Source organism: Mauremys reevesii, linkage group 12 (assembly GCF_016161935.1).
Source record: "Mauremys reevesii isolate NIE-2019 linkage group 12, ASM1616193v1, whole genome shotgun sequence".
NCBI classification, from domain to species: Eukaryota; Metazoa; Chordata; order Testudines; family Geoemydidae; genus Mauremys; species Mauremys reevesii.
Window position 1 is genome coordinate 23,909,761 of NC_052634.1, and position 12,880 is coordinate 23,922,640.

General features: G+C 55.6%; 4 non-coding genes across 4 annotated transcripts; 3 read left to right on the plus strand and 1 right to left on the minus strand.

Annotated features, from left to right (window-relative positions):
• Nucleotides 1-6,001: 6,001 nt before the first annotated feature.
• Nucleotides 6,002-6,074, minus strand: TRNAR-CCU. Its single transcript has one exon. It is a non-coding gene; the product is annotated as a tRNA-Arg (tRNA).
• Nucleotides 6,075-7,022: 948 nt separating this feature from the next.
• On the plus strand, nucleotides 7,023-7,095 carry TRNAF-GAA. Its single transcript has one exon. It is a non-coding gene; the product is annotated as a tRNA-Phe (tRNA).
• A 1,643-nt stretch (nucleotides 7,096-8,738) lies between these two features.
• On the plus strand, nucleotides 8,739-8,810 carry TRNAQ-CUG. The gene has a single exon. It is a non-coding gene; the product is annotated as a tRNA-Gln (tRNA).
• An 801-nt stretch (nucleotides 8,811-9,611) lies between these two features.
• On the plus strand, nucleotides 9,612-9,705 carry TRNAI-UAU. The gene is made up of 2 exons: nucleotides 9,612-9,649; nucleotides 9,670-9,705. It is a non-coding gene; the product is annotated as a tRNA-Ile (tRNA).
• The last annotated feature ends 3,175 nt before the right edge of the window (nucleotides 9,706-12,880 follow it).

Consider the following 12,880-nt stretch of genomic DNA (forward strand, 5'->3'; position numbering starts at 1 on the left):
GCTTTTCCCCAGCTGGCGAGAAGCAGAGAAACACCCAGGCTCCCAAGGTGCTATTTAGCAAGTACCCTCAAGCACAGGGACAGGCGCACACTTGGAAGAGGGAAACTGCTCCACACACTAGCCCGGGCAGCCGCCCATTTTCTTTGGCAAGTCAGGAAGGGCAAAGGCGAGACTGGAAGCACCTGGGGCTCATGCCCCAGCCTGTGTGACGCCCAACCCCCAACTCCTTCCCAGGGCTCTAGCTGAAGCCAGAGCATTGGCCTGAGCCGCCAAGAAGAGTTTCCAACCCTGAAGGAAGCAGGACTTTCAGCCCAAAGGTAAAATTGCACAAGTACAACCATGAAGGGACTCGAACCCTCAATCTCTTGATCCGAAGTCAGGCGCCTTCTCCATTAGGCCACATAGGAAAAGGCCCTCCAGGCACTTCTTTGGAAAAGGCCGACACTGATGCATCCGACAAAATGGGGATTCACCCACGAAAGCTCATGCTCCAATACGTCTGTTAGTCTATAAGGTGCCACACGACTCTTTGCTGCTTTTGCAGACACTGTGTTTCTCAGGTCAGCTACTGAGGGGGGCCGAGACTCTCTGGGCACAAGAAGTTGAGTTCCCAGTGAGACGTGAGACTTAATTCTCTGGAGCCAGGTGCAGGGCTTTGGCAGGGAGGCTCAGGCATGGGGGATTGGGGTGCAGCGGACGGACCGGCTGTCTAGGTGGGGAGATTTAGTCTCACTGAGGAGGAGGAGGGGGAATCCTGCTGACAGGCAGTGGCCAGGGTCAGTGCAAGCACTAGGCGAACTAGTCGGCCGCCCAGGGTGCCAAGTGGTTGGGGCACCATAAAGCGCACTCAGGGTGGGCAGTGGAGTGGAGGTGAGCTGGGGCAGGGGGCTGGGAGGTGCGGGGGGAGGGCTGCCCACAGCAAGTAACAGGGGTGGGGGTGTGCAAGGGAACTGCTGCCTGTCCCAGCTCACCTCTGCGCCGTCTTCTCCCCTGAGCACGCTGCCCCAGCTCTGATTCTCCTCCCCTCCCAGGCTTGCTGCACTAAACAGCTGATTGGCACCGCAAGCCTGGGAGGCGGGAGAAGTGGAGTGGCGCCGGCGAGCTCAGGGGAGAAGGCGGAGTGGAGGTGAGCTGGGGTGGGGAGCTGCTGCAGTGGGGGCTGCCTGGCTCTTGGGGCGGCCGAGGGGAAGGGGCGGCACGTCGGGCTCTTTGGCAGCGGGTCCCTCGGTCCCTCTTGGAGGGAAGGACCTGCCACCAAATTGCCGCCGAAGAAGGCGGCGTGGTGGAGCTGCCGCCGATCACTATTATGGCTTTTTTTTTTCCCCTGCCGCTTGGGGTGGCAAAAACCCTGGAGCCGGCCCTGGCCTCAGCACACGTCACAGCCCCAGCACACGTCATAGCACGTCACAGCCTGGGGCAGGGAGATATTGGGGGAGGGGATGAGGGAAGAGGGGGGAAGGGACAGCCCCAGAGACCCCTAGGGGCAGAGAGATATTGGGGAGGGATGGGGAGAAAGGGGAGGGAGAGACCCAGCCCCATAGACCCATAGGGGCAGGGAGATATTGGGGGAGGGGATGAGGGAAGAAGGGAGAGACCCAGCCCCATAGACCCATAGGGGCAGGGAGATATTGGGGGAGGGGATGAGGGAAGAAGGGAGAGACCCAGCCCCATAGACCCATAGGGGCAGGGTATATTGGGGTCAGGAGGAGAGGAGAGGGTGTTGACCGAGACCCAGCCTGGGGTGCAGGGAAATGGGGTGGGGTGGAGGAGCTGGGGAGATAAGAGACATGTGGGGTGAGGGTGTGGGGTGAAATGTTGGTCCCTGGAAACTGAGTCACTCTCAGGCCATGTTGTGCAGGGGGGAGCACAGGGGCAGGGAGAGAGACCCAGCCCCATAGAGCCCAAGAGGGATATTGAGGGCAGGAGAGGGGATGGCGGAGGAGAGACCAATCTCCATAGACCCCCCCAGAGGCAGGAAATGAGGGGAGAAGGGGGGAGGGAGGGATCCAGCCCTATAGACCTGTAGGGGCAGGGAGATATTAGGGGCAAGAGGGGAGAAGGGGGGTTGGCAGAGACCCAGCCCGGGGTGCAGGGGAAATGGGCTGGTTTGGAGGGAACTGGGGAGGAGAAGAGACACAGGGCAGGACACACGTTGGGACAGGGAAACTGACTCACTCCGAATACATGCGGAGCAGGGCAGGGCGGAGGCAGATCATGCTGGTCCCAGGGTAATTTCGGGGGGTTCTGATTCCCCACTCAGCCGGGGGGCTCCCCTCTGGGCTGAGGAGCCCTGGGGTGGGGCGGGTGCAGGGGCTGGGTGTGTGTGTCAGGCTGGGGGAGCTGCCTGGGCAGAGGGGCTGGAACCAGGGGCGGCTCCAGGCACCAGCACACCAAGCACGTGGTTGGGGGGCAAGCGGCAGGGGGGGGCTCTGCTGGTCACCGCGAGGGCAGCAGGCACCCCAGCCCCTCCCCCACTCTATCCCCCTCCCCTCCCAGAGCTGGGGGAGAACCCAGGAGTCCTGGCTCCCAGCCCCGCCCCTCCCCGATATTTCCATATGGCTCCGTCCAACAGCCCCCCCCCCGAGTGGGGAGAGACGAGGCCAAGGGGGGGGCAGGGCCAGGCCAAGACCCCGGGACACGGGAGTTCGCGTCAGGAGCCGAAGGGGGGCGGGGCCGGGGCTCTCTGGGGGCGGGGCGGAAAAGTTGCTCAGACAACGCCCCCTCCCGGTGCACTCTGGGAAGAGTAGTTCTCTCTCTCTCTCTCTCTCACAGGCGCGGCCTCTATGGGAGGAGGGGCCGTAGCTCGTCACTTCGCCGCGCCCCTCCCCGCTCCCTGATTGGCGGAGAGAGCGCGGGACAGAGACTCGGCGCGTGTGGGGAGGCCCCGGTTCTCTCGCCCCGAGGCTTCGCTGCCCCCCCCACCCCCGCCCCCGGGCGCGCGCTGCGGCCGTTGGGATTCGAATCCCGCGTGAGATCCGGGCGGGGGGGGGGGGGCACAGGGCAGAGGCAGCGCGGAGTGAAAGGGCTTCACACCCCCACACCGGGGGGGCTGGCCCTGCTTTCCTACCATCTTCTGATGTTGGCCACAGAGCATCAGCAGCCGCCCTGCATGCTGGTCTGTGGGTGGCCTTCAGTGGGGGTTTGGCACGGCAGGGAGCAGCCTGGCTGGGTGTCTCTGTGGCTGTCTGCTGGCCACGCATAGGCATGGTTCTCCCCTCCTCTGGCCCTGCCCTTGGTTGCTCTGTGGCTTTTAAACCTTCCCTTGGATCTGTCAGCACCAGCTGCCTCTGCTCCAGGTGCCCAGAGAAGGAGAGGTGCTGGGCTCCAGCCTGGGACTCTGCCTCCCTCCTGCCTAGCCCTGACTATGAAGCCTGGCCCTGGCCCTCCTTCCTTCAAGTGCCAGGTGGGCAAGAGGAAAAGCACAGAGGCAAGTGCCAAACTTGTGAGCACCAGGTGAACCTGTGAGAATCCCAACCCTCAGGTGTCAGTTCTAGAGCCCTGACTCACTGCAGCTATCCCACCCAGAGGCCTGAGTCACCCAACAAGATGGGAAAGATTTGCTTTTGCACAGCTGGAGACAGGGAAGTTGAGCACTGTAAGCTCCAGGGCTTTACCATAAGGTCCCACTGAGATTTGAACTCAGATTGCAGAGTCCTGAGTGCTGCCCATTACACCATGGGACCAGTTCATGCTGCCTTCTCTGCACATCGGTGACCCTCACGGGACTGGCTTGTGTAAGGGACTGTTGGCCCCTTAAAACTTAGTGGGGTTTTTGGTTGGCTAGTTCCCAGTCCCAGTAGAAGGGGGAAGGGCCAATGGGAAATCAGGACCCTGAAACTGACAGTCCCCAGGGGCAATGGGGAGAGGCCAAAGCTCCAAGTTAGCCACACTGACAGGCCAGGCAGTGTAATGAGGGAGTCACCAGGCCAGGGGGTCCCATCCTCCGTGGGAGCTGGAACTGTCTGGGCCAAAGTGGGGCAGAGCTAAGGAGAGAGCAGGAGCCGGAGAAGAGCCAGGGAGCAGAGCTGTGCAGGTGTAGTGCCAGAAACTGCTCCCTGTAGGACTTTGCTACCTGCAGCAGTTACTGAGCCCTGAGGTTGTTCTTATTTGCTGACTTGTCCTAATTTGCTAAAACTTGACAGTGGTGGGAGATGGAAGCATAAAGGCTTCGTCCTCCAAACGACCCTGCCTGGTGTCCATCTGTATCTATAACCTCTTAATACCGGATTGTAAAAAATAGAGTGAGGTCATTTAAACATCATTTATTTTGCAGCTTCATTTACTATGCTAACAATGTAGCATCCTGACACTGATACTTCTGCCCACGTGCCCTGTGGGTTGGATTCATTTTAGTGGGACGTGAGACATGTGGAGGATAATTTAAACTCTTAATTTCCTTAGGGTTTCCCTTTAATATACTTCTCTGCTGGTGCGATTTCTGACCATTGCACGTCTATTGTATTTATTACAATAGCACAAGTAAGTCACACAAGTGACATAGTCTAAGGGCTTGGCTACACTTGGCAAGTTAGAGCGCATTAAAGCAGCCCCAGGGGTCCTAACTCCTGAGGTGTCCACACTCGCAAGGCACATGGAGCACCTGGGCTCTGCAGCTGGAGCGCTCCTGGTAATCCACCTCCATGAGAAGCATAAAGCTCACTGTGCCTTGGCTGAAACGCCCGGGCGTCAGTGTGGATGACATGTTGCATTACTGCACTGTGATTGGCCTCAGGAAACATCCCCTAATCCCCTGAAGTCAAGTGCCCACTCTGGTCATTGTTTTGAAATCGGCTGCAGGCATGCGGATATCCCCTTTCAAAGCTCCGTTTCTGACAGCCGGCTGCTTATCTGCTCCGGGACAAAGCAACCATTAGTGTGGAATGCTGCTGTTATGAATGTGTATGGGGGTGGTGGGGTCTGCTGCTGTCTGAACACACAAGACAGCATGCTGACACACTCTCAGCCCCCCAAACACACTGTCACTCCCGCCACGTACACACAACACACTCCCTGTCACACTCCACCCCCGTCCTCCATTTGAAAAGCACGTTGCAGCCACTTGCACACTGGGATAGTTACCACAGTGCACTGCTCTCTGTGGCATTGCCAGAGCTGCTAATGTGGCCACTCCAGTGCGCTTGCAGCTGTCAGTGTGAACACTCGGCAGCGGTTTCCCTGCTGTGGTTTAACTCCCAGCGCTCTACCTCTGCAAGTGTAGCCAAGCCCTAAATTTGCCAGACCAACCGAACTCAGTAACTGCCCCCCCCCACCATGTGCAGTGAGTAGGGGCACGGTGAAGCACACACCACACTGGCTGGCTCAGCCTTGTGCATGGTGGGGTGGCCACCTCCCCATTGATGAGACCTGGTCCCACCATCTCCATGGAGCTCCAGTCTGCCCTGCTGCCATCCCTATCTGTGTTGTCTTCTCTAGCAGTTGACTGGAAGGTGAGCACTGGCCGCATGCCATGTAGCCGTGTTGTCTCGAAGGGCGAAAGCAGGAGGAATGGTGCCTTCAGAGCCCACCTAATATTCCATAACAGAGTTAAGGGAAATATTTCTCAATGAATTCTCAGTAAAAGATCAGAAGCAGCCAGTGTCCGCATCAGTCTACGAGCATTGGTATTTTCTTGAAATTTGTCAGACCAACCTATCTAACACCTAACACACATTTGAAGTTCTTCTTTTCACACTGTTGCTCATTCTCAGGTTCTGCTTTGTCTCCAGACAGATCCATTCTCTTTCAGGACAGCCTTGTTCTTTCTGTCTGTTTCACTCACTGAGGTGTCGGAGTAAACACTCCCCTTCCTTCTATTCTCAGACAAACACTAGTATTAAGTGTTTGCTACTGATGGGTCTAGAAAGCATTTGTCAAGTGGAAGATGCTGTTTCTGGGGGATTGCTCCGAAGTTCCAGTACTCTGGGTTCAAATGTCTCCCAGCTTCCTTGGGGAAAATAACACCAAGGCTTTGTTGCAATATACAAGAAGGAAGGAGTTTTTCCACCCCAGATGGGACTTGAACCCACAATCTCTGGCTTAGGAAGCCAATGCTTTATCCATTAGGCCACTGGGGCCCTGCCTCCTTCAGCACCTCCATGGCTGTGGCTCTGAGTGCCTTTAGGATGATTAGGGGGCGAATCCGGGGCTTGAAGGGGGGTAAGGTCGGCCTGTAAGGAGTAACCAGGTGGGGCAGACCCAGGGGGAGGCTGTGGGCTGCTGGTCAGTTGTTGGGATCTGAGCCTCTAGACCAAAGCTGCACAGTGACCTGACACCCAGGGTTATAAGGCCGACACAGTGACCCCCTTACTGGCCTCGGTGACCCCCAAACCCTTGTTACTAAGGGCATTGAGGAGTCTCTGTCCCTTAATAACTTCTGGGAGCTCCCCAGCAGGCTGCGGGCGTCAGCCGCCTCCTGCCTCACAGGTTAGACTCTTGGCGCTGTGCCAGCCGCCCCCTCGCTTGCAGGCCCAGTGTAAGAAGCAGGAGGCCTGGTGCTGGCAGAAGAGGGTTTTGATTAATCGAGCTCTGTGTTATGGGCACAGGACGCTTCCACTCAGTAGCACAGCTGGGGGGGAGCAGGGGAAGCAGCTAAGGGTGTCGGGTTCCTCCGGTGGGGGAGTGGAGCAGCCGTTCGTTTTCCTGTTCGCGCTCCTCTGCGGTGTGAAAATCGGGGAGGGGAGGCAGAAGCCCCACGTCCCTTCCGAAATGACACCCAGTGGGGGAAGCCAGGACAACAGGGTGGGGCGGCAAGTGGTGGCCAGACTCTCACCGCCAGGGTCTAGCCTAGCTCAGGGTCCAGCTCAACTTTCTCCCCGCGCCACTGGCCCCCAGTCCCCTTCCACCGCCAGGTCAGCCCGGGCACTAGGGCAGGAACAGGGTGAGGCAGCAAGTCAAGCTGAGCAAGGCAGGCAAAAGCGAATCTTGTCTTCATGGGCCGCTCCCAATGACGTCCTTTTTGTGTGCAACTGCTGCAAAAACATCCCGGGCAGAGAAGCAACAGGCCAAAAGATTACCACACAGCTGCCAAAGTAGCTCGGTTGGGAGAGCGTTAGACTGAAGTTCTAAAGGTCCCTGGTTCAATCCCAGGCTTTGGCAGGCCCTGTCATCTCTCTTTGCACAGTGGTGGCTTGTTTTCTGGGAGCACAGTGGTCCCTGCACCCAAGATGAGTCCCTGAGCTTGGGCTCTGCAGTAGGAAAATATATTGTGGGCTTCTGCCCCTAATTGGCTGGCCTGACATTTAACAATGAGGGACAGGAGCTGTCTCTCCTACGTGAGTTATTGGTGGACCCAATATGGCAGGAAGAGAGTGCTAGAGGGGGTGCTGAGCAGTGACAGGCAGGTATAGGGGATGAAAACTCTTCTGTGCAGCTGAGGGAGGGCAGTACCAGGGAAGGGGCATGTGTGAAAGTGGCCATGTGGAAGGGAGTTGGGGGCCCAGGAGGAGGCACTTGATGTTCAGTGTCTTGGAGCAGCTGGGCTTGGCCATGGTGGGTGTTCAGGAAATGCACATTAACAACTCTAGGGTAGCTTGATGGGCAGAGGGTGACTGGAGGAAGGGCCCATCTCTCTGGTCCTCCAGGCCAGGGAAGAATGATGGGGTTGGAGTCTTGTTCTTCACATTCGCAGTGCGAGTACAGAAGGGGCTGGAGCTCCAACCAGGGAGGGCATTACTGGTGGCTTTGTGCTCCATGGCACTGGTTACGGCTATATTAGTGTGTATGGTCCCCAGCTAAGGCATGAAAGGAAATTTCTATGAAGGAACTGGCTCCCTTCTTCTAGACCGCACGGTGTTTGGTGTCGGGGGGGATTTCAATTGTTGCACCGGCCTGAGGACTGCTGGTCCTGTTTTCCCGACCGTCAGAGGAAACTCTTCTATGATGAGCACTACCTGGTGCAGGTCTGTAGCGAGGTCGGCTTAGAGAACGTGTTTCTGCACAGTGGAACCAGTGGAGGGTGGGCAGTAACCTCCTATTCCTCTGACCCGAGCTCACACCAGCCGCAGAGGGGATACACCTTTCTGCGGGGACAGGCCAGGAGTTGCACTGACAGGATTTCCGTGAAGGAGAGCACGTCGACAGCCCAGTGCAGGGTGGTGCCAATGGACAGTTCGGATCACGCAGCTCTCACCGTGTGCTCAATGTGGGCAATTCCCTGACCCAGGGCAGAGGATATTGGAAGCTGAACATCCAGAGCTTGCAAGATAAAGGAGCAGGGGGCGAAGCCTGGCGGTGTTGGCAGAATGGGAAAGCATCAGAGGGTTCTATGGCAACCAGGGGGATTGGTGGGAGTCGGTGAGGGAGGAGTTGGCGGCTTTGTTCCGGCGGTCAGGGAAACACCACAACATTAAAGAAACCAACAGTGCCAAGTCCTGCAGTGTCACCTGTGGGATTTCCACAGGAGCATCCAGGCAGTTTAGAGAGTCAGTGTGTGACTGTACGATCGGATCAAGCGACAGCTGCCCGAGTTCCAGGAGATGAGGCTGCAGTTGGCTGATATGAGTGGGAGCACTGAGTGAAGGGAGGAGCAGACTCCCCTGACATTTTTGCAGCCTGCAGGGAATGGAGACAAAGCAGGGGGATGCAGGGACTCAGGGCAGGACCCACGGATCCGGTAGTGCAGGACCACAGTCACTGGAGGAGGAGAGAGTCCCGCGAGAGGAAGCCGCTGGTGGGAAGCAATAAGTGCAGAGGGCAAACCAGCGGAGAGTCACAGGGGTCTAGAAAACAAAATAGCAGCAGGTCCCATGGTGTAATGGGCAGCACTCAGGGCTCTGAATCCTGGAATCTGAGTTCAAATCTCAGTGGGACCTCATGGCAATATGTTGCTTTGCTACAAAGCACTGGAGCTCAATGTGTTTGGCTACCTTCTCTCAGGGTCAACTAGACTGAGGTTTTTCCCTCCTGCTGGGTGACTGATGCCCACTAGAGATAAGTCTTTGGTCTGGCTGGTTCAATGGGCTGGCGGCTATAGGTTGGGGTCCTAGAACTTAACAGTCTGGCTAGAGATTCCTGTGGATTGATCATATGGTTGCTTCTTGCTGCTTCACCTGATGTCCATAACTTTGGTCCCTGCAGCTGCAACACTCTTCCTCTTGCCCACATGGCATTTAAAGGAAGGAGGGCCAGGGCCAGGCTTCACAGTCAGGGCTAGGCAGGAGGGAGGAAGAGTCCCAGGCTGGAGCCCAACACACCTCTCCTCCTCTGGGCACCTGGGGTGTTGTTCCCCCCTGTTCCGGCCCCGCTGGGGCCCTGCACTTCACACAGCTCTGCCTGATTTCAGCTGTTAGTGAGGGAGCCTCACTGCTAGCGCAGACTGGGCAGTTTCTTGCATGAGAGACACTGTCCCAAAGCAGGACTAATGCTTAGAGCTGGTTCTCAGTGATTTCAGATCTGTTGGTCTGCAGCAAGACTCTCCATTGAGTCTTAACCAGCTCTGTTATTACACAGGGAAGAACAAAAGGGTCAAATGGGGCCTGGAAGCCTTAAGAAGAATCCACCCCACCGAGTACAACACTTGTCGCTACCTGCTGTCAGCCCCACTGAGAATGTTTTGGGGTCACTCCTTGGCTTTATCAGCCTAGGGGGGTCTCAGAGAATCTTAATTAATAGGTGCTCCAGTGGCGCAATTGGTTAGCGCACAGTACTTATAGGGCAGTGCTGAGAGGAGCTATGCTGAGGTTGTGAGTTCAAACCTCACCTGGAGCACTGGTTTTCATTAGCCAAGTGGCATCACCCCCTCATTTGGCCTGTGGAATGTAGAATTCCAGCCCAGGGACCCTGAGGAGGGGAGGAGTCAGAAATGCCCCTTCACTTATTACCTCCTCTCCAGAGCACAGGTCAGAAGCTACAATCCTTTCTCCCCCACCAGCCCCTGTGCCAGGATCCCTCAAGCAGAGCCTGGAGTCCTGCCCATGGCATCTGTACTATTGACAAACACTAAGTAACGGGGACAAAACACTCAAATCCCGCCTGGTGCGGGGAGCCAGGTTTGCTCTTCAAATTCTGTCGTTGGTACATTTCCAGGCCTGGGAATGTCCCACAACAGCATTTAATGGGAAGCTGCCTGCAGAACAGTGACACTGCACAGAGCTCCTGTGGAGGAGGGGTGGGAATTAGTAACATTTTGAGGATCGTTTGGGAAATGAGCCTTTGCTGACAAGGTTTGTCTCTGTTAATATTTCACCTTCAGGTGTTATGTTGAGGGATCTTTAGTATATTTTTGTGAGGTTAATAACTATCTCCTCAACTTTATTTACTCAACTTAAAAATTGGTATCACTTGATTTTTGCATCTCCCTGTGAAAATACAACTGACACGTGTGGCTTTCTACAGGGGGTCATGATGTTATAGTTGGGGAATTCAGTCTCTGTACTTCTGGGGGGGGGGGTTGCTTTTTTACAGCTGCCTCATGGCCAGGCACACCGGGCTGTTAGCTGCACCCACTGTTCTTGCCAGGGGCCCCTGCTGAACCCTGGGCGGCTGCACTGCCGTGCTGGGGTGACTCTGCAGGTGGAGAAGCTGCTGTGGAGCAATGTAGAGCAGGTGCAGGAAGGAAATGGGGTCACTATTCACATTCTGAACTGCACAATTTTCCAAATTTGGAAAAAGATTAATAGATTCATAGACTTAAGGTCAGAAGGGACCATTATGATCATCTAGTCTGACCTCCTGCACAACGCAGGCCTCAGAATCTCACCCACCCACTCCTGTAACAAACCCCTGACCTACGTCTGAGTTATTCAAGTCCTCAAATCGTGGCTTAAAGACTTCACGGTGCAGGGAATCCTCCAGCAAGTGACCCGAGCCTCATGCTGCAGAGGACATCGAATGTCCGAGAACAATTCTAAGGGGAAGGTGAATGCAGAGCAATGGCACTGGCGATGCCCAGACCTCCAATGGGGGCAGCGTGGAAATTAATAATGGGAAGATCATTTGTGAAATTAGTCATCACTGACAAGCTTTGTCTCTGTTCCTATTTCATGCTGTGGTGTTAGTTAGAAGAATCAGGACATATTTTTACTATATTAATTAAACACTTAATTTTATTTAATCAAGCCAAAAACTTAGTGTCACTTATTTTTTCTCTGTCCTAGCAAGAATGAATTGAATTTCGTGACTTTCTGGAAAGTGCAGCGAGATTAAATGTGGGGAATTCAGTCTCTGTGTTTGTGAGCTGATGTTTTCTTCTCACAGGTCAGTGCCTGCATTGAAATACCAAGAGGGATCTAAGGGCTGGTGTACGCTGGGCACTGAACTGGCAGAGCGACGTCTCTCAGGGTGTGAAGCACCCCACCCCACACACACACAGTTAAGGTGACCTAAGCCCTGGTTAGATAGTGCTAAAGAAAAGGAGGAACTGTTCTGTCCATGTAGCTATTACATGGATGGGAAAATCCCTCCAGTCACTATCTACTCCATAGTGCTATAGCAGTGCCACAGCAGCGATTTAAGTGTAGAGAGAGTGAAAGTAGATCTGGCTCTAGTTTGTACTCTGGATGCTCAGACACTAAGTCTACAGTAATAGTAACAACAGCGCAGTACTTGTGTAGTTGGTAGGATTTGAACCTGTGCGGTGAGACCCCAAAGGATTTCTAGTCCATCACTTTAACCACTCGGTCACATCTACTTGATGTATACCTGTGTCATTGCATGATGATTCTGTTCTCACTGAATTGTCACTTCAAATTGTTTGCACAGACCAGCTTCCCCAGCACACTCAAGGCTGCTCATCAGTGTAAGTGTCTCCTTGGGTGAACAGCAACAATTCCTGCCCATTTCCCCTCCGGCTGTAGCAGGATTAGAGTGTGTTTGTGTGAACGACATTGCTGTAGATTGTTGTTCATTCCCCACTCTGACAATTCAGACAGTCCCTTTCCCATTCAACTCTCCAGCACATCGTTCCAATAGCAGGTGGCAGGATTTCTCTGGGGCACTGAGGGCTGGTGCATGAACTCAGCCTTGCATTCCACCCTTGATGTTTCATGGACTAACAACAGCAGCAGAAAGAAAGAGCCGAGCCAATATCTCACTGTCAGAGGTGAAGGTGGCCATGTCCCCTCTGTCTGACCATCGCTTTGCAGGAGAGAAGGGTTCACTGGAATCGAACGCCCTGGCTCAGACCAGAGACACAGGGAAGTTCACGGAACTGTGCAAAGGAAATTGTGTCTTTGTGTGAAATTGAGGCAGGAAATGAAACACCCAATGCCCTAAGGAATGTGGGTGAAGGACTCGGGCTGAGCAATGATTTAACAGGGGTTTGTTTCAATTTATTGGCCTGATTACAACTATGGCCAAAAGCCCCCTGTACCAGGGGCTGCGGGACAGGACAGGCAGTTCTGCGCACAGTGTTCAGAGCTGCCCCCTATCTGCCCTTTCTCTGCACCGCCCCTGCTCCCAGAATGCACCAGGCCCTGGACTGAACTCTTCCCCTGCCGGCCGAGCTGGTTTTGTTTGCTGTGATCCTGTTGGCTTGGCGGGGAAGTGACAGGCCCACCCCAGAGCCAACGCCCCCCTGTCACCCAGCCCCCTGACCCCTAGCAGTACAAGTCAGCCAGGAGCTGGGCCCTGCCAGGCACTCAGGGGCGTCTCCCCTGCAGCTGGGGGCTCTCCCCAGCGTGGTCTGTGGGAGCTCGCGCGGGCAGCGGCAGCAGCCGCGTGGTGGGTTGGGCTGGTGACCCGGGTCCATCTCCTGGGGTCGGCTGGGTTCATGCTCAGGTGACTGGCCCCAGCCACCGGCCGAGCCCCACGGCCACGCTGCTGCTGTTACCGCACTAGCCCCTCACGCCCCCATTCCCTCACTGAAGCCAGGAGAAGGTTTGCAGGGAGGAGGTGGGGGGGGTTGACCCCAATATCCTGGAGCTGATTCTCCCCACAAAGGGGT